Here is a 20,557-nt window from a genome sequence, read left to right on the forward strand (position 1 = left end):
GTTTGCTTGCATATTCTGTACTCCTTTAGGTCATAAACTTCCGAACTCTAATGATTACAATATGTATTTAAGTTGTTCCTAACATTAGGGATTCGCGTAACATTACCTAAGGATTGTATAATTTATAGAGTTGCAGGACAAAAATCAAGTTACACAGAATTGACCTTAAATACATATGAATCATAACTTATATTATGTCTCAATTTTCTGCTTGCACTAACTCAGCACTGTGTAGTAATAAAAATATGTAAGATCAGCGACATGTTTCCCGTACAAACACATCGTACTATGAAAGTTAGGCAAGCTTTTAGAACAACCCAGAAACCCAAGTAATTCTTGCAGAGCACAACCCGGTAGAGAATACAAAGTCAGTTAGTTACTAGTTGAGATACCGGGCTGTACCAGGTGTGCTAGACGCCGCACACTATTACACTGCCTTAGAATGAATAATATATCAATATCCTACGATATCGGCACTCTTGCTCACACTAAGAATGTCAGCGCGTTCGGGCCTGATATGAGTTTGACTTCAAATAACTCGCCTGGCATGATCTAGAGACGTTGTACTGTGTCAAATTACTCCTAACTTCTCACATTTCAACAAGAGTTTCTTCATAATTCTTTCATAGAAACTACTTTTCATAACATCCTCGCAGGAATTGTTCACTGAAGAGTTTTGGTCAAGAAGATCATTTAGATTCTTTTGTGATGGATCGACCATCGTCAAAGGAAGATAGAGAGCAGTTACAATGAAACCATAGAGCAAATGATTTTCAAAATCTTTCTTTAGATTCTGCAAAGTAATTTTATATTTAGAACAATGCAATATGTCCAAAGTTTCTAACAGTGTGCTGTGATATACCTGTACCAAGAAATCTATACTGTTATCACGAACTTCCGCATTTGGACACACGCTTAGAAAGTGATGAAGGTCGATTGTTGGAGAGGAATAGAAACACAATTGGAAGTCTACCAGCTTTATGTCTGTGACGCAAGTGTCAGAATACTTGAACATCAGGTTTCTATACCAGACATCGGCATGAATAAGAGTTTTCAGCTCACCACTTTTCGCAGTCATTGATTGTAAAAAAATATCGTATATATTTTCCCGAATGTGTTTAATTTTCTCCGAGAATTTTTCGTATCCTGGCCACTTTGCCACAACGTGCTCAAGCGAAAGAAGAGTGCTTTGAAAAAATGGTGTCATATCTTCCCGAATGTCTTCACTGTATAGAGGCTCCATATAACTCTGGAAAGCATTGGGATTTTGCTCGAGAAGTGCAAGGGACGAAGCATGGAATCTAGCAAGGGCTTTGGCGGCAAGTGTACAATGCGCTAGGTCCATATCTTCCAGACTATTAACCAGAGTGAACCCCGACTGACGTAAGTCTTCTAACACTAGAAACTGAACTGAGTTTTTACCGTGGTACAAACATTTGGCAGCCAATGGTCGATATTCACTTGATTCAGCTACTTCTAGAAGTTTGCTCATTGCTGGTAGAGTAACCGTAAAAAAATTAGTTTCCTTATCAAACGCGTTCGTCTTCCTAATAAATGCTTCCCGTGCCCCATCTTCGGGTTGACACTTGACGATCAGACGCAGTTCCTCTGAGTTCTGTAGTTTGACTGCAACTCGGTACATATCACTACCCATGCCATCTCCTACTGCGTTGGCCATGGAGACGTGGTAGGAAAGTATGTTAGAATCTTCATCTCCTGCACGCAGAGCCCTCTGGATGAAGTCTTTATTCAACCAAGATGGAGACGTTAGTACTTGATCCTTGATTTCCAGAGGCATTCTGAAGAACGAGAAGTGACCTAAAAAGAAAGAATTGCCTTATAAAATTGATCGATTAAGCTTGAATTTTAATAATAATTGCAGATAGGTTATGAAGGAAAATTTCTAATTCCTTTAAAATGGCCACCTAAAAGGGGAGGCAAGGGTGACACATGCCGGTGCCAGGGGTCCTGTATTTCGCGGGATTGGGAAGTTTAATGGATTGATTACGCCAGTGGTATTCAAACTTTCGTTTGGCGTACCCCAAAAATCCAATTGTTTTACTTTCGTACCCCCGAAGTACGAGTATACTGCGATTATACCAGAAATAACAAATCTTCCCGAAACAATCACCAGCGCAGGAACCGCTGTTTAATGTTCACTTGTCACTGGGGACATAAGTAGGTTCTTGGCGACTGGTACCAACTGATGTGATGTAATTAGTTCCTGGTACCAACTTAACTTAGTTCCTAGTATCAACATTGGTCGCGCTGTTTAATTTATTCGTGGTTAGTTGCTACGGTCATAAATAAATTATTCGTTGCTATGGTAATCAACGAGCTATTTTTAAACATGGATGTTGTTCAGTGCGGAGGTTGCTATGTCAAAATCACTTATTTTAATTATTTCAAGAGTAAGTTTGAAAATTTGTTTTATGTTAACCACGGCTTGATAACTAGGGAAAGGAATTGTGAGAAATGTGGGCATAGCACCAAACTCAGTGCACGGCGAGGGAACGAATTATTCTTTAGGTGCTCTAGAATAAGGTAGGCCTATGCTAAATTTTGGTACGAATCTTTCTTCTTCCTATGTACGGTACGTTATACTTTGTTTATGTGTGTGTATGAAGTGATTTTTCAGTATTTGTCTACCCTGGGTCATTAGTATTACTTTTTAGAAAAATATGGCTAGCTATGGAACAATCACAGATGTTTTCATTTCTCCTTTATTTATTTTAAGACTGACATCACCGCAATTTACACTTTACAGTGGTCGAATTAGACAATAAATCGTGATGATTTATTGTCTATTCCCCTAGGGAATTCCCCTGGACGAAACATTATGGCTAGCCCTGGACCATTTCTAAATATTGTTATTATTATTTATCGGGCGACAGTTCAGTTAGTGCAGCACTTTCATCCGGATAATGACAAAATCATTCGACTGGATAGGTTAGGTCCGGCTAGTGACAAAACCATTGGTCTACATAGATTAGGTCAGAAAACCATTGGTCTGCATAGGTTAGGTCAGGCTAGTGACAAAACCATTGGTCTGGATTGGTTAGGACCGCCTAGTGGCAAACCCATTGGACTGTGACCAAGCAAAGGAGGTCTGGGGGAGTAAGCACCCAGGTTAGGGCCGCAAAGCGGTTTTTTTAGACCTCTTGACATCAGCGCAATCTACACAACACTGTGTCCAGTTTTAGAATTAACACGCTTCATTTCCTCCGGACGAAACGTAACAGTTCGCCTGGACCATTTACAAAGGTTAACTCCTCTTCAAAATCCTATTTCTATAATTTTTGTCGATCAATTACAGGAGTGACATCAGCGCAATCTATGTTTTACAGTGACGAGATTCAAAATTACTGTATGGCTAGCGCTGGAACATTAAAAAGGTTATTTTCTCCTTGTTATTGATATTATTAATCATGGCTGGCGGTGGCACGAATGGGCTCTGCCATTGGCTGAAGAACGGCACTCCCATAATTCATTAATGCAACAGTTTACTATTGTCCTATAGCAACGCCTATAGAAACTGCTACTGGAAAAAAAAAAAGAACTGAATGAGTGGATTTCAATTTTTTTAATGCAGCTTAAGTAAACATGCATAGGAATTCCATATTCGGAAGATGTGTCGGACAATTAGTGATAAAAAGACCGCCTTTTAACGTTGTTCTGTGATTCCTTGTGTTTAGAGACGAAAGTGTGTGTACGGCTAGCTGTGCATGTACAGGGTTATTCACCTAAGATGTTACACTGAAATAACTTCTAATTCATATTCTTAAATGGTATTAAGCACTTCGTGAAACATTGTGATACATTTTCCCGTGGGATTATTAATAAAAGAGATATCGAAACAAACTTAATTTCGTTATATGGAACTACAGTAATTTCTGCCTCCAGCAGAAAAGTTCGAAATATTACAAATTTAGACATGTAATAAATTCAGCGGCGCACGGTTCCAAAATCCGCCTTATCCATTTTTTTTATGAAAACTGAGTTCTTAGCTTATCTCTATAACTCATATGATTTAGCAGCTTTTTCAACAAAAGAACTGTTCCAAAACCCGCTTTGTCCCCGTGAAAATTTAACACAAATTCAGGTGACGTTTCCAAAACCCGCCTTATCCTAAGATGTTGTTTCCAAAATCCGACTTATCCAAACATGGGGCACCGTAACTGGAATGTATCTCAAATAATACTCTATGAAGTAAGCATTAGTACGATGTTTATGAAGTTCCAGATTCACGATGTGTTTTTTGAAACTGTTGGCAATACTATTCCCGGTAATTCCGCGCCAGTTTATCACACTATGGCCGGCCGCGATGTAGGGGTAGCGTGCCTGCCTCTTACCCGGAGGCCCCGGGTTCTATTCCCGGCCAGGTCAGGGATTTTACCTGCATCTGAGGGCTGGTTTGAGGTCCACTCAGCCTACGTGATTAAAATTGTGGAGCTATCTGACGGTGAGATGGCGGGCCCGGTCTAGAAAGCCAAAAATAACAGCCGATCACACGACACCTCGTAATCTGTAGGCTGAGAAGCGGTCGCTAGGTAGGCCATGGCCCTTCGGGGCTGTTGCGCCATGGTTTTTTTTAATCACACTATGATTGATATTGAGTTAAATCACCGACATTCATATCCTTCTATATTTTTATATAATACGATTAAAATATTTTTATGATTCCAAAGAGCATAAATAATAAAAGAATGTCGATTATAATGTCAATTAATAACCAAAATTTTCATTATAAAATTTTAGCTACGTTTGCAAACCCCATCCTTATCACGACGACAGTTCCAAAACTCTCCTTATTCAATGTTGAGTAAATATCTTCCTTCTACGTCACGAAATGTATGTAGCTCTTCAATTATATCAATACATGTAAGTACGTTGATATAATAAACATGAATAAACACTTTTATTCTACTGAAGATGAGCAAGAAACGTATTTTTTTTTTTTCGTCTCCTGAAAAATTTGTTAAAATGGATAAGGCGGATTTTGGAACTGTGCGCCTATTGCTTTTTGCTTTCACTGGTGCAAGGTTGTATTGATAAGCAAGCTGTTTCCTTGTAATCCCAGCCACATAACTGGTGCTGTATGTTCAAACATGTCTCGTGAATACAATCTGATGTATCCCTTGGGTTTACTACGTATTTATGACAGGTGAGCTGAATATGGCAAATGGAGGTGCATGCTTTTAAAAGAAACAAAATAATACTATTGATTACACAGCTTTATTTTCTCCGGTTTGAGAATACAGTGCGAGTAAACTGAGAAACGATGGAACAATAAAATTTAACGAAAACCTTTTTGTTGCGTTTGGATTGTTCATGATTATGAAAAGTTAACGCTGGACGAATGTTGGTAGGTAATAGATAATAATGTTATTGGCTTTACGCCCGCTAATTACTTTTACTGTTTTCGGAGATACTGAGGTGCCGGAATTTAGTCCCGCAGGAGTTTTTAACGTGCCAGAAAATCTACCTACCCGAGGCTGTCTTATATGAGCATCTTCAGATACCACCGGACTGAGCTATTACCGAACCTGCGAAGTTGGGCTCAGAAGGCCAGCGCCTCAACTGTCGAAGCCACTCAGACCGGCTGGAGGTAATACAGTATGGTGCTGAATATTAATTTGGACGTTTTCATGTATTCCCACGTCACATCGAAAATATATACAGCTTTAGTTACGTTCCTTTGTAACCAACACTATTTCATTTCTTTCCGTTCTAAGATCCCCGACATCTTCCTTTCTTTCTTCTTTCTTAATCCGTTTACCCTCCAGGGTTGATTTTTCCCTCGAACTCAGCGAGGGATACCACATCTACCACCACAAGGGCGGTGTCCTGGAACATGAGACTTTGGGTCGGGAATACAACTGGTGAGGAGATCCAGTACATCGCCCAGGCGGCTTGACCTGATATACAGAACAGGGGCCTTGTGGGGTATGGTAAGACTGAAAGGAAGCGGCCGTGGCCTTAAGTTAGGTACCATCCTGGCATTTACCTTGTGGAGAAGTGGGAAACCACGGAAAACCACTTCGAGGATAGCTGAGGTGGGAATCGAACCCCCCTCTACTCAGTTGATCTACCGAGACTGAGTGGATCCTGTTCCAGTCCTCGTACCACTTTTCAAATTTCGTAGCAGAGGCGGGAATCGAACTCGGGCCTCCAGAGGTGGCATCTAATCACACTAACCACTACACCACAGAGGCGGACACATGTACAGTATATATACAGTCCTGCCTGTAAAATACATACAGTACCAGTTGTGGGCTGGGATCACAATGAGAAACAGCTGAAATGTTATCACGTCCTTCTGCCACCGAACGGCAAGACCAGCGCCCATTCTCAGCCACTAGAATCGCAAATTGAAGTATCAGAACGTAATTGTCCAATATATGAAAAAACTGCATGTCTCGATTCGTAATATTTTGATTGTTTCTGTTAGTTGCAGAAATTACTATAGCTCCGTTTTGAAAAAAAACGAAGTTTTTGTCGATATCTCTGTTTATATTATTATTATTATTATTATTATTATTATTATTATTATTATTATTATTGGAAAGGCGCACATGCCGTGCAGAATACCATTACATTACATTTACATTACATACACATCACTTTTCTTTGCTATAAGCTACGATGGATTTCTGTCTATTCCTGCATTTTACAATATGGTATCTATCACAGAATTCCAAGCACAACTCACACACACATTCGTTATTTGGTTCGTGAAATAATTTGTTACAGCACACCTTGTGGTGGAAACCATGGATCGCCAACCTCGTCGTCACGTGTCGCATATCATGATTAGCTTCCATCCAGGTCCTGTCTTGCATAGCAGATGTTGCATAGAAGTCCTCCGGTATGTTGTTTTTCTTCTCATGCAGATCTTGTATAAGCTGTTTGAAGCTGGCACTAGCTGGAAGTATGAGCTCGCATCTCAGATCCTCTATTAGGAAGGTCTCCCTGGTAAGCTCATACACTAGCCTCGATCTTGCATTCTGCGGGACTCCTAAAATTCTCTTCAGGTATCTAGCCTTTACTCGCTCCAATTCTTCCAGCTGTTTGTACGTGAGGTATTCTCCCACTAATTCTATGCATTACGTCAGAACAGGTAGTATCTTTAACCTAAACAGGTCCATAGCTGTGCTAATCGATAGTTGTGTGATGTTTCTGATTTCATTCATAGCTCTAGTGGCCGCCACTGCTCTAGATCTTATATGTAAACTGAAACTCTTTCCCGTTGTTTGAATTGTGATACCTACATATGTAAAATTGTTAGCCCTCTTGAGTAGTTTGCCATTGCATTTGATATTCTCTGCTTCAGTGAGTCTTCCTCCTTTCCTAAATACTACCAATTCCGTTTCCTCTTCGTTTATTTGGATGTCGTTTCTCTCCGCCCATTCACATAGTGTGTTTAGCGATACTTGCAGTTTATATCTGTCGCTGCGATGGCCATGCCATCAGCGTATACGTATGTGCTTGTTCCTGCCATTCCTTTGGTGACATCGTTCGTGAGAACATTAAACAGGATAGGGCTGCGTGGATCTCCTTAGAGGACACCGTTCGTCCGTGACAGCCAGTCAGATATGTCTATTCCATCATCTATCTGTGTGTAGTTTTCTGCCAGTATGTTCGATATCAGGGTCGTTGTGCTCGTTCTTCCAATTAGTTCCTCCAGTTTATCTATTAATACCTTTCTGTTGACCATATCGAAGGCTTTTGAGTAGTCAACAAAAACCACATATAGTTTTCCTTTTGGTCTGTCTGTCGTCTGTTTTATTTGTTCCAACAGGTTTTCTACTGCCAGAGTCGTGGACCTTCCCTTTCTAAAACCAAACTGTTCCTCTGGTAGAAGGGGTTCTAGCTTCTCTGCCAGCCTTTTGGCGAGGATTCCTGTTAGGAGTTTCAGTAATGTAGATTCCAACGCTATTCCTCTGTACGCGTTTGGGTTCTCTGTGTCTCCTTTTCCCTTGTATAATAGCTTGATTGTTGTTGACTTTCTCCATTCGTCTGGTATACTTCCTAATTCTAAACATTTATTAGAAGGGAGGTCCATATCGGTAGGTATTCTTGTGCTGTCTGCTTTAAGTGTTCACTTCTTATTCCATCTACTCCTGGTACTCTGTTATTCCTCATTTTCTGTATCGCTTTCGCAATTTCATCCGTGGTGAAGATCTCATCAGCTTGTGGAGTCATAGGTGTCTTAATCATGGGTCTTGTTTCTTTTGAGCAAATTACTATTCTTATATGATCTATCCATGTTTCCATAGGTATGATGGGCTGTATTTTCTGCCCTTTTGGCCTCAGAGCTCGGTAGGGGTCTTCTTCTGCCTCCTCTACCATTTTCTTATTTTCTTCTTCCAGGTGTTGCTTTTTCTTCTTTTTTATTAGGTCCTTGTATTTATTTCGTTCTCGTTGGTATTCTTCGGTGGTTGCGCTTGCCATTTGTCCTCTAGTTTTATGTAGTGTTTTCAGTGTCAGTGTTCTTTGTTCATAACATTCTCTGTGGAACCACGGCCTCGCCTTCCTATTTGAATCTTGTGTGGTGGCTTATTATAGTAGATTTCAGCCATGTAGCGGCCTCATCAATATTTCCTGCTCTTATTGCTCCTTCAATGTTATCTTTTTCTTTCATTTTCCCTTTAATTTTTTCCATGTCCAGGATCTTGCCAAATGTTATATTTCGTCTTTCATCTAATTTGCTACTTCTACCGTTTTCTATATTTAATTGTACTGGAATGTGTTTACGGATGACTGCTGCTTCCTTTTTTCACTGTGGTGGCAAGGTGTTTTGATCTAAAACCCTTTGTGATTATTAGGTCTATTGTGCTAGCCCCGTTATGCCCTATGTATGTCCAGTCCTCCTGTCTGTTGTGTATTGTAAAGCCTTCGTTTGTTAGATATTCCATTACTTCTTTGCATTTTCTATCTTGCCTATTTATTGCACAATTCAGATCTCCCGCAATGATTATCTTATCCATACTTCTACTGTGATCCAAGGCCATCCCTAGTTTATCTATTATGTCTGTCGCGGTGTGATCTGGATTAAAGTAGAGTGCTACTATAACTCCAAATCTTGTCCTGACAACCAGCATGTTTTCTTCTCTTAATAGTAGTTTGAAGGGGGCCAGTTGTGGTTTAATGATGCATAGCACACCGCTCGCTGGTCTTTTTCTTCTCATACACTGTATCGCATAGGCATGAAAATTGTAGAATTCTGGGATGTTCAGTTCTGTGTCCTCTTTTACCATTGTCTCTGTGAGTACTCCAATGTCATACATAATCAGCCATGATATTTCTCGAGAGCAGGCTCAAGACTCCCCTCAGGCCTTCTACATTCCATGTTATTATATCTCTGTTTATATTAATCCCACACTAAAAAGTAGCACCGTGTTTTACGATCCTCTTAATACAATTTAAGAATATGAAAACAGAATATCGAAATATACGGTGTAACGTATTCTGTTTGGGAATACTTTGAATTTTATAATATTATATACCTTCTCCTTTACATCCTTACTAGAACCACTAAATGCCGCCATAACCATGTGCAGAGATCTGTACACTTTATTTATGTGATTAACCCAGTTAAGATCTTTCCTTATATTAACACATACTGTAAGTACTCAGAGAGATGCTAGGGACGTAACGAATGAGACACGGGCCCACGCGCCAAAATAAAAATTCGGGCCCCCTCAAATATAATGTAAAACCTCTGAATTACTTAATATAATTTAAATTACATCAGGTAGGAGCAATGAGTGTTATATATATAAAAGGATTCTTCGTTGTTATAAGATTATTAAAAATAATGTTTAAAAGGCAACGACTGCCTCCGTGGTTTGATGGCTAAACTGCTCAACTGCCAACCATGCACCACTTAGATGTTCATACTTAACTTTAATTGGTTTCATTTATCATCAAGTGCAGAACTATACTCTGTAGCCGATACCGAAGTCCCGGTTATAAAATAATGTATTCTATTAGAACACAGAAAAATCATCATCATCATCATCATCATCATCTGTTTACCCTCCAGGTTCGGTTTTTCCCTCGGACTTAGCGAGGGATCCCACCTCTACCGCCTCAAGGGCAGTGTCCTGGAGCTTCAGACTCTTGGTCGGGGGATACAACTGGGGAGTATGACCAGTACCTCGCCCAGGCGGCCTCACCTGCTATGCTGAACAGGGTCCTTGTGGAGGGATGGGAAGATTGGAAAGGATAGGCAAGGAAGAGGGAAGGAAGCGGCCGTGGCCTTAAGTTAGGTACCATCCCGGCATTCGCCTGGAGGAGAAGTGGGAAACCACGGAAAACCACTTCCAGGATGGCTGAGGTGGGAATCGAACCCACCTCTACTCAGTTGACCTCCCGAGGCTAAGTGGACCCCGTTCCAGCCCTCGTACCACTTTTCAAATTTCGTGGCAGAGCCGGGAATCGAACCCGGACCTCCGGGGGTGGCAGCTAATCACGCTAACCACTACACCACAGAGGCGGACAGAACACAGAAAAATAACGAACAAAATTAAATCAAAAACTGCTCAAAAATGTTTGAAAATTCAAACCACACAACTAATCAACCTATTATTAACTTCGCGCAAAGAGAGCTAGTTCGAAACTGAGCTGAGTGATTGTTACCACAACTTTTTATTGGCACTGTACACTGTTTTCGAATAAATCTGCGACTAAAGTGTCCGGCTCCATGGCTAAATGGTTAGCGTGCTGGCCTTAGGTCACAGGGGTCCCGGGTTCGATTCCCGGCAGGGTCGGAAATTTTAACCATAATTGTTAATTTAGCTGGCACAGGGGCTGTGTGTATGTGCTGTTTGCATCATCATTTCATCCTCATCCCGACGCGCAGGTCGTCTACGGGAGTCAATTCGAAAGACCTGCATCTGGCGAGCCGATCTTGTCCTCGGACACTCCCGGCACTAAAAGTCATACGTCATTTCATTTTTTGCTACGAAAGTAAAATGTTCTGCAAAATTTGTGCATAAAACTATCTCAGGTACAATACGCATCACGAAAGTGTTATTTCCAAACTAATATATGATATTTCAGTATGTATTTTTTGCTGTAATTATTTTTATATAATTCGGTGCATGACCTTTCTGAGGAACGTCTTGCGATAGACGGCAAGGGCAAGTGTTTTTTACAGGTGAACTGTGTTACACTCAACACAATAAAGAGTTGCTAGGTACAACCAAATGGGAATTCCCCTACGTACAAATTGTAAAATAAATCTACCATATTTCGACTGATTCTACGAAACCGCCCAGATCATTTCTGTGCAGAATGACATTAGGTTAGCGCATATTATTTTTATTTTTTGCGAGGAGTCTGCGGGGACTCTTAAAAAGACCCGGGCCCGCCTATATTGCAGGCCCTAACGTTTACGCCCCTGAGTGATCCCCATAAAGAACTTTCACCCTATCAACACAATAATTAAAACTGAGAGGACATTTCCTATTAATGAAACTCACAACCTGATTTTTAACCCCGTTTATCAACATACCATTGCCTGCTGTCCATCTCACAGCATTGTCAAGGTCTCACAATCTCACAATCTTGTAACTTATTTACTTATTACAAGTGGATCCGTGCTGCTCCGCGGCATTCCTTATGAACTTGTCAGATAACTCGTCTTGATATGCCTGTCGCAGTCATATTGCTTTGCTTGCCCTTTTCAATAGTTTTATGAACATTTAATACCGGTACATAATAACTGATGTCCGCCTCTGTGGTGTAGTGGTTAGCGTGATTAGCTGCCACTCCCGGAGGCCCGGGTTCGATTCCCGGCTCTGCCACGAAATTTGAAAAGTGGTATGAGGGCTGGAACGGGGTCCACTCAGCCTCGGGAGGTCAACTGAGTAGAGGTGGGTTCGATTCCCACCTCAGCCATCCTGGGAGTGGTTTTCCGTGGTTTCCCACTTCCCCTCCAGGCGAATGCCGGGATGGTACCTAACATAAGGCCACGGGCGCTTCCTTCCCTCTTCCTTGCCTATCCCTTCCAATCTTCCCATCCCTCCACAAGGCCCCTGTTCAGCACAGTAGGTGAGGCCGCCTGGGCGAGGTACTGGTCATTCTCCCCAGTTGTATCCCCGACCAAGTGTCTGAAGCTCCAGGACACTGCCCTTGAGGCGGTAGAGGTGGGATCCCTCGCTGTGTCCGAGGGAAAAGCCGACCCTGGAGGGTAAACAGATGATGATGATGATGATGATGATGATGATGACATAATAACTGATCCATTCGTAATTTAGTTTATAACACTTCTTTCCATTCGGGCGTATCTGGATCTTAACATTTTCAAACGATCTCGCCCGGTATAGTGCAACATACAATTGGTCGTGGCTGAATACTGGTTCGGGTAAGTAAACTTTTTCAAGAGTTTGTCCCTGCGCTACAGAAGGCTAGTCGACTTGATTCCTTCTCGTCTGTACGTACGTCTGTACGTTCTTGGCAGCATGCAAGTTATCAGGAACGGTCTGCCATCTGTTGAGTATATTCAGAAGCTGGGTAAGGTCAGAGGATCAAAAAGTATCTAGCAGAGGATAGTATTCTTCCATCATCAGAGGAAACGTATACTCTCTGACTTGACAGGTATAATCAAACATGGCTGCATGAAATGACATTACTAAGGATGAAAATCACATATATCAGAATATTAATGAAAGTGTTAGTCGCTTAGCAACCTGCTGAGTACAGAATGTATTGCGGGTTATGGTAAGCCTACGTATGCAATTATTGGAGCGATCATTTAAAGATGTTGATTACTCAAAGTTCGCTGAACTTAGAGACCTATCATTGCCTCATGATTCGCCGGCAAGTAAATACGGAGAGAATAAACCAGAAATGAAGGAAAACGGTCCAGAAGAATGGACGGACAGATTTGCCAAAGCTATTTTTAGCAAACTTTTTTAATATATAGATTACTCTATCTATATAAATAAAATTGTAGGGTGTCCGCTGTCTGTAATTTCTTTTGTTTTGCCAATTTTTCAGATATTTATCCGTTTTAGGTCAAATCAAGACCGAATCGGTGGTTTTTACGTTTCGTGTCTGTTTGTTTGTCTGTTTGTCTGTCTGTTTGTCTGTTCCACCATCACGTCGAAACGGCTGGATAGATCTCAACCAAACTTCATATTTAGAGTATACTCATCCCGGGGAAGGTTTCGATATGCATATCATTTAAAAATCTTTGAGCAGACGGGGGGTTTATAGGAAAACCTGAATGGTTTTTCCACCATCACGTCGAAACAGCTGGATAGATCGCAACCAAACTTCATATTTAGAGTATACTCATCCCGGGGAAGGTTCCGATATACATATGATTTTAAAATCTTTGAATAGACGGGGGGTTTATAGGAAAACCAGAATGGTTTTCCTCCATTTTCTCTTATACTTTTGTTTTTCTGTAAACTTCGTTTACCGTACGTGAAACATCTGTTCATTATAAAAAAAACTTTCGTTATGTTCATAATTTACCTTACTCTTCACATGACGGAGAAATTTACAATTTTCCGCTGGTATCATGCTCTGCATTGAGTGACCGACAGACCGACAACGAACCTACAGGTTACCATGGCAACGTCTCTGACTGCATGCCAGCAGGGATGTAACGTATTGCCATTTTCCTCATCATGCTTTTAAATTCGTGGTTGTTCCTTGGGTAGAAGACAAGGGAGGCGTCAATCGGCCTATCTGCGGGATATTGGCGGAATATCGTTGGATGTTATAACCGCCCTCGAATAGATTAAGTAATAACACCATTAGTCATCTTCTTATTATTTGTTTACCTAAGAATCACTGGACCTAAATTTCTCCTCTGTTACCGCTTTATTATATCCATAACTCACAGTAGCATAATTTATTGAGGGGCATTTGATTTTCCAATACATTCACTAGGCATTTACATATTTGTCGTTATCCGGCTGTCCTCAGTTATAATCCATTTTCTATTACTTTCAACTTTCTTAACTGTATTATCTTCTTCCTTAATTACACCGTATGTACGCGAGTGCTACAAACTACTGGATGTATTTCCACCAAGACTCGTATTTAGAATACACCTGTCCTTGATAGGTTTTAGGGCAAATATTGTTTCTAAATCCCTGAACTGACTGGGGGTTTATACGAAAACGAAACAGTGATTTTGCACTTCCACAAAATATACACAACCAAACTTAATGGAAATCTACCTACCTTGGTAGAAATTAATTTCTAAACCTTTTTTCTCATGTGCATCATTTCAATACGAGGATTAATAAGGGAGATATCATTAACGGACCGTTTTTCTGTACAAGTCCCATCGGACTTGACTCACGAGCGGGTGCGTGAGTTATATTCCCTGCCTACAGTTTCCGAGACGGGAAGTCATATTCACTCAAAACCGCTCGAGGAAACCAGATATCAATTTTAAGCGGAAGTAAATAACTAGTATTAGTGTGTCACAAGGCACAAGGAATGTGTTTGTTCCGACCTTTAAGACTGTAAATAGCTGATTAATGTTATCCTGTCCTAACATGTCCCAAGTCCCTAAGAAGGCTGTCGCCAACCAATGTGATAATGTGTTTGTCCCAATTCTAAGATTGTAAATAGTTACTCATTGTTATCATGTTTCCAAAGGAAGCTGCCGCCAACTAATCGCTTGAGGCAACTTCCTTTTATTGACTGTTTGTCTCCTATCACCAGCGGCACTGCTGACCAACATCCGCTCATGTGATATTGTATCATACTTGTTGTTTTCCCCTTAATGATAAGTAAGGGATATCATAGTATAAAAGCAGACTCCACAATGTATCGGAGCTCACAACTTTAGATTAAGTCTTAGTGTGTAGACCACCAGGTCATATTCGACTTGAGAATAAAACATTGATAAAATTTGTGACTTCTTACTCTACCAGTCAGTACTGCGAACCGACGGTCGAACTTGTGACCATTGTAGTAAATCCAAAAACGACTACAGAAACTTAACTGGGGGCCCGCTCCGGGATAGGCAAGCCGTCTATCCTAGCCAGATCGACTACAGAGCAGATTGGAGGTGAGCGACAACTTCTACGAGAGGCTTTCGGCTTTGACCACACTAGTTGGACTTTGCTGCTGCCCGCCTGCCGATTTGCCAGCTGCCTATCCGTCAAAACTGCCGCAACTGACGACCAGAGGGGAAGCCGCCAACTATCCACTGCAGACCGAGGATGCTGAAATTGCTGTTCATCTTTTCAAGCCTGTAAGTGAATATCAACAAATTTTTTTCAATGTGCTATTTCTAAAAACGTGCTAACGGTAAAACAGCCGCCTTCACTTTACGTGCCAACGGTAAACTGCCGCCTTCACTTTAGAAATATTATTCTGTGAGCCCAAGTTCAGAATAGCCTGGTTCATTTTTTTAAAGTTCAATTAAGTTCAATTAGTTTAAGTAAAAAGAATAATACAAATTATTCAAACACTAAATAAGCATATTTTCCTTTCAATTAGATGGCGAATTAGTGGGATTGAATAAATGCGCTGCTTTTTCAATATCAAATTGAATTAAAACATTACGAATAATTAAATAAGCATATTTTCCTTTCAATTAGATGGCGAATTAGTGGGATTGAATAAATGCGCTGCTTTTTCAAAATCAAATTGAATTAAAACATTACTAACAACTAAATAAGCATATTTCCCTTCAATTAGATGGAGAATTAGTGGGATCGAATAGATGCGCTGCTTTTTCAATATCAAATTGAATTAAACTTTACTAAAAAGAATAAATAAGCATATTTCCTTTCAATTGTAATGAGAATTAGTGAGATCGAATAGATGCGTTGCTTTTTCAAATATCAATTGAATTAAATCAATGAATTACTAACTACTTAATTTATATATTTATTTCTAATTGAATGTGAATTAGTAAGATCAAACAGATACGTTACTCTTCACAATCAATTACATTAGTTAATTAATTAAATAATTGTATTTACGGCAAAACAAATTTTTTAACTTAAGAAATGGAAGGAGAATTACTCTCAAAATTTGAATATGCCCACATACAATTATTGCCAGAATTTGATGGCACCTCTTCTTGTAGCCTAGATTATTTTATTGCTAGGTGCGACTCATTTCTGAATAATTTCAGAAGAGTAGCAACAGTCCCTCATGCGGACTTAATTAACGATTTCCTATTTAATGTAGTGAAATCAAAACTCAAAGGAGAAGCGAGAAGTATATTAGACTTAGATGCTAACACTAACTATGACAGATTCAAAGAAAAGCTTGTCTCAAAATACGGAGATGTTAGAAACGAGCGACTTCTGCTCCAAGAAATTTCTAACTGTTTCCAAAAGCATAACGAACCTTACATCAATTACCACGAACGATTAGAAGCACTAATTCTTAGATATAAGAGCCTGTGTAAACTCAACTATAGAGATCAGGTTCTAGACTTGAAGTTGAGAGAAATAGAAGAATTAGGTCTGAGCACATTTAAAGCCGGAATATTAGAACCGTACCGAGCATTCTTACGTTACGCTCATGTCCCAGATTTAAGTCATGCACTTAGAATTTGCAGATCTTATGATAATGATAGAGCACATGAGAGCTATATGGATCAGTTAAGAGGAGGACATAAACAATTTCTCCATAAACCTGTTCCTAAACACTTGCCTAACACGAATCACAATCCATTCACACCTCAGAGATTCTTACCGAGGTCAGTTCCTCAAATTATGCACAATACGCATAATCCAGTAACACAAAACGTACAAAGTCAACCCAACAATCGGACCAACTTTGTCTCGTCCAATACACCACCACAAATCACGCAACAAAGAAACACAATACCCATGAGGCCACCACAGCCCACAAATCGTCCTTACCCTACTCCGAATAATATTGGAAGACGTTTCGCTCCGTCAGATCGAAATCTTCCAAGACCCATGTCAGGTGTCTCAACAATCAGAGGTAATTTAAATTCTCACGCAGAAAATCCTCAGCAGACAGAACTTGAAAACTGTCAGTCTGAAATTCCACATGCCGAAGGATTGGAACAAGATTTCCAATACAGCTACGACTCATATTTAGAGTCAGTAGAGCAATTAGAGTCAGAAGCTGAAGACCACAATTTTTACCCAGCCGTCACGGTCGAAGACCTAAACAATATCTATAATGCACCTCAACTACCATTTATTAGTTTGCACGGACTTAAAATCCTAGTTGATAGTGGAGCTTGTAATTCTATAATGAATCCAAGCGTAGCATACACATGCTTTGCGGATCATTTATTTAAGGAACCGTTTTGTATTCAGTCAGTTCATGCCCAAACAATAGGCAATGATAACGTAAGATTTCCAATTTTTTCTGAATACAATATTGACTCTCCAGTAAAATTTAGAGTAATGAAATGGCATAAATATTTCGATGCTTTAATTGGTACCGCAGATTTCGCCAGACTAGGCGCAAAGATAGACTACAGTACTAATAAACTTACTCTATCAGGACAAGAAATACCACTTCATTTTCACTCACTTACCGAGCAGAAACTCATACAGCCTGCAGAAGAACCACACTTCATCTCAATTCCAATTAACATTAAACAGGGAGATGTATATCTTCCCCAGTTTGAGCATAATGGACTTCACTTTCCTGATGCAATCCTGAATGCGAAGGATTACCAAGTACTTTACCCAAGTAAGACTCATCAAAAACCAAATTTCAAAGAACCCATTGGTCGAACCAATTGAAAACGTGGACATTCAGCCACTAGAAATCAATTCCATAACAGATAGAGACATAAAGGAATATCTCAGAACACAACACTTAAATGAGCTAGAAAGAGACGCTATCCACAGTCTGTTCTGAATACTCTGATATATTTTATTACCCTGGTTGCGATTTATCGTTTACCAATGTAGTAAAACATTACATACGGACTACTGACGAAGAACCAGTATACCAAAGAAACTATAGATATCCACCTCATTTGAAAGAAATAATTAACAAGGAAGTAGAAAAGCTTTTAGAACAAGGCATAGTAGTTCCTAGCGAGTCGCCTTATTGTAACCCAGTCTGGATTGTTCCCAAAAAGCTAGACGCTTCAGGGCAAAGAAAATGGCGTCTGGTCACGGACTTCCGTCAGCTCAATAAAAAGACTATCGAAGATAAATACCCACTTCCCAGAATCGAAGAGATTCTCGACAATCTAGGGCGCTGCCAATATTTCAGCACCTTAGACCTGGCACAGGGTTTCCATCAAATAGAAATGGACCCCAGATCAGTAGAGAAGACCGCCTTTTCGGTCGACAATAGGCACCTAATGTTCAAAAGAATGCCTTTCGGGCTTAAAAATGCCCCAGCCACATTTCAACGCGTTATGGATAACGTTTTACGACCATTTTTATACAAGTTTTGTTTCGTTTATATGGACGATATAATTCTTTTCAGCAAATCTCTAGAAGAGCATATGCAACACTTGTCCCAAGTATTTCAAAAACTTAGAGAAGTCAACCTGAAGGTACAACTGGACAAGACTGAATTCCTTCATAAGGAAGTAGCCTTTTTGGGTCACGTTGTGACACAAACTGGAATCAAACCGAATCCAGACAAAATTAAAGCAGTCAAAGAATATCCCGTCCCCAAGACCACCAAAGAGATTAAGCAATTTCTCGGATTGGCTGGTTTTTATAGGAGATTTATTCAGAACTTTGCGAAAATTGCACAACCTATAACACGGTATTTAAAGAAAGGAGCTAAAATTGATACAGAAGATTCTGAATATCAGAATGCGTTTTAGAACACTCAAGACCCTTCTAATAAACGCCCCTGTCCTAAGCTATCCAGATTTTAATGAATCTTTCACTCTGACAACTGATAGTTCAGACTTCGCAATTGGAAGCGTTCTCTCACAAAAGGGACATCTTATTGCTTACTATTCACGGACACTAAACCCAACCGAACGAAAATATTCAACTATCGAAAGAGAATTACTCGCCATAGTAGATAGTTGCAAACATTTCAAGCCCTACTTATATGGAAGGTGGCTCTTCACTTTGAAAGACCCGAGTTCGAGACTGTATCGCTGGAAAATTAAACTAGAAGAATTTGATTTCGATATCAATTATGTAAAAGGAAAAACAAACTATGTCGCGGATGCCTTGTCTCGCATTGAGATAAACGCAAACGATGAAACAGACTCTAAATTAGCTATAGCTGAAAATGACGGATATCAAGATGACATTGATAACCAAACTATACACTCTAACCAGGAAGATCCCATTTTCACGCTAAAAGCTTCCGAAAGGAACTTAAATCAAAACCGCAATCAAATCATTGTAAAATATGGAAACTCTCCCAAATTAATTAAACAGACACTATTCAGAAAGAACACACGACATTACATGATAGTCTCAAAAACAAACCTTTACCAAGATTTGAAAGATCTCCTACTAAAGGTAATAATAACTTCAAACAAGTATGCTGTTTTCTTTGATGATAAAACTTTAGAGATTCCCTTCATTAGAACTTGCCAGAAACTGTTCACCTCTGAACTCATAATTATCAGAGCATCAAAATTGTTGGAAGATGTAGAAAACTCCGAAAAACAAAAGCATTTAATTTTGCAATATCATTCAATTAATCATAATGGAACCTCAGAGACCATAGAACACTTGCAAACCAAGTACTACCTATTGGCCTCACTTAAGAGAACAAGTTCGAAACTTGATCAATCAGTGTAATCTATGTCAGCGAAATAAGTATGAAAGACATCCCAACCGGGTTGAGAACCAAGGTCCGATAACAGCAGACCACCCTTTCGCTCAAGTCCACATAGATACATTTCATTTTGAGCAAATACGGATTTTGACAATACTAGACGTATTCTCCAAATACGGACAAGCCTATATATTGTCAGATGGCACAGCTCTAGCTGTATTAAATAAGTTACAACTTTATTTCTCACACCATGGCCTGCCTAAAAAGATCACACACGATCAAGGCGGAGAATTTGAAAACAATATTATAAAAGAATATTGTAAAGCCTCAAACATCGAGTATCATGCAACCACTCCATTGAACTCCTCATCTAACTCTCCTGTAGAGAGGTTCAATTCTACACTGCTCGAAAAACTACGCATTTCAAGAGACAATGACAAGTTCTCTCCTATATCCGAACTATTAGTGAACATCATCATAAACTACAACTCTTCAGTACACTCGACAACCAAGAAACCACCTTTTAATATACTCTATGGACCCTACTACGATGTATTAGATCACGTATTTTCTCCCACGCCAAAAATCAATGAATACGTTCAAAGACAAAGTGACCAATTTCGAATCCTAAATGAAAAGAATCCTAAACCAAATAATCCTACCTTTGAACACTCCTACAAAATCGGAGAAACTGTTTACGTAGCAAATCCATTGACTAGAAATAAAAAGTCGAAGAATTTGTACAATGAAGGTATCATAACTAAAATAGAAGGTAATAAAGTACACTGTACAATGAAAAATGGCAAAGTGCATGTCAGAAATTTTAGAGACATAAAACCTAAGAGAAAAATCTCTTCTCTTC

General features: G+C 39.8%; 1 protein-coding gene across 2 annotated transcripts in view; it reads right to left on the reverse strand.

Annotated features, from left to right (window-relative positions):
- LOC136863338 (uncharacterized) overlaps positions 1-20,557 on the reverse strand; it is a 67,971-nt gene that overhangs the window by 39,145 nt on the left and 8,269 nt on the right. The window contains exon 2 of one of the 2 annotated variants that reach the window (XR_011019043.1): positions 10,804-10,937. The exons of the other annotated variant lie outside the window; for it this stretch is intronic. The gene's annotated coding sequence lies outside the window, so the exon portion shown is untranslated. Of the gene's footprint in view, positions 1-10,803; positions 10,938-20,557 lie in introns of those variants that run through there. 2 annotated transcript variants of the gene reach the window in all.

This window comes from Anabrus simplex, chromosome 1, assembly GCF_040414725.1.
Source record: "Anabrus simplex isolate iqAnaSimp1 chromosome 1, ASM4041472v1, whole genome shotgun sequence".
Lineage (NCBI taxonomy): Eukaryota > Metazoa > Arthropoda > Insecta > Orthoptera > Tettigoniidae > Anabrus > Anabrus simplex.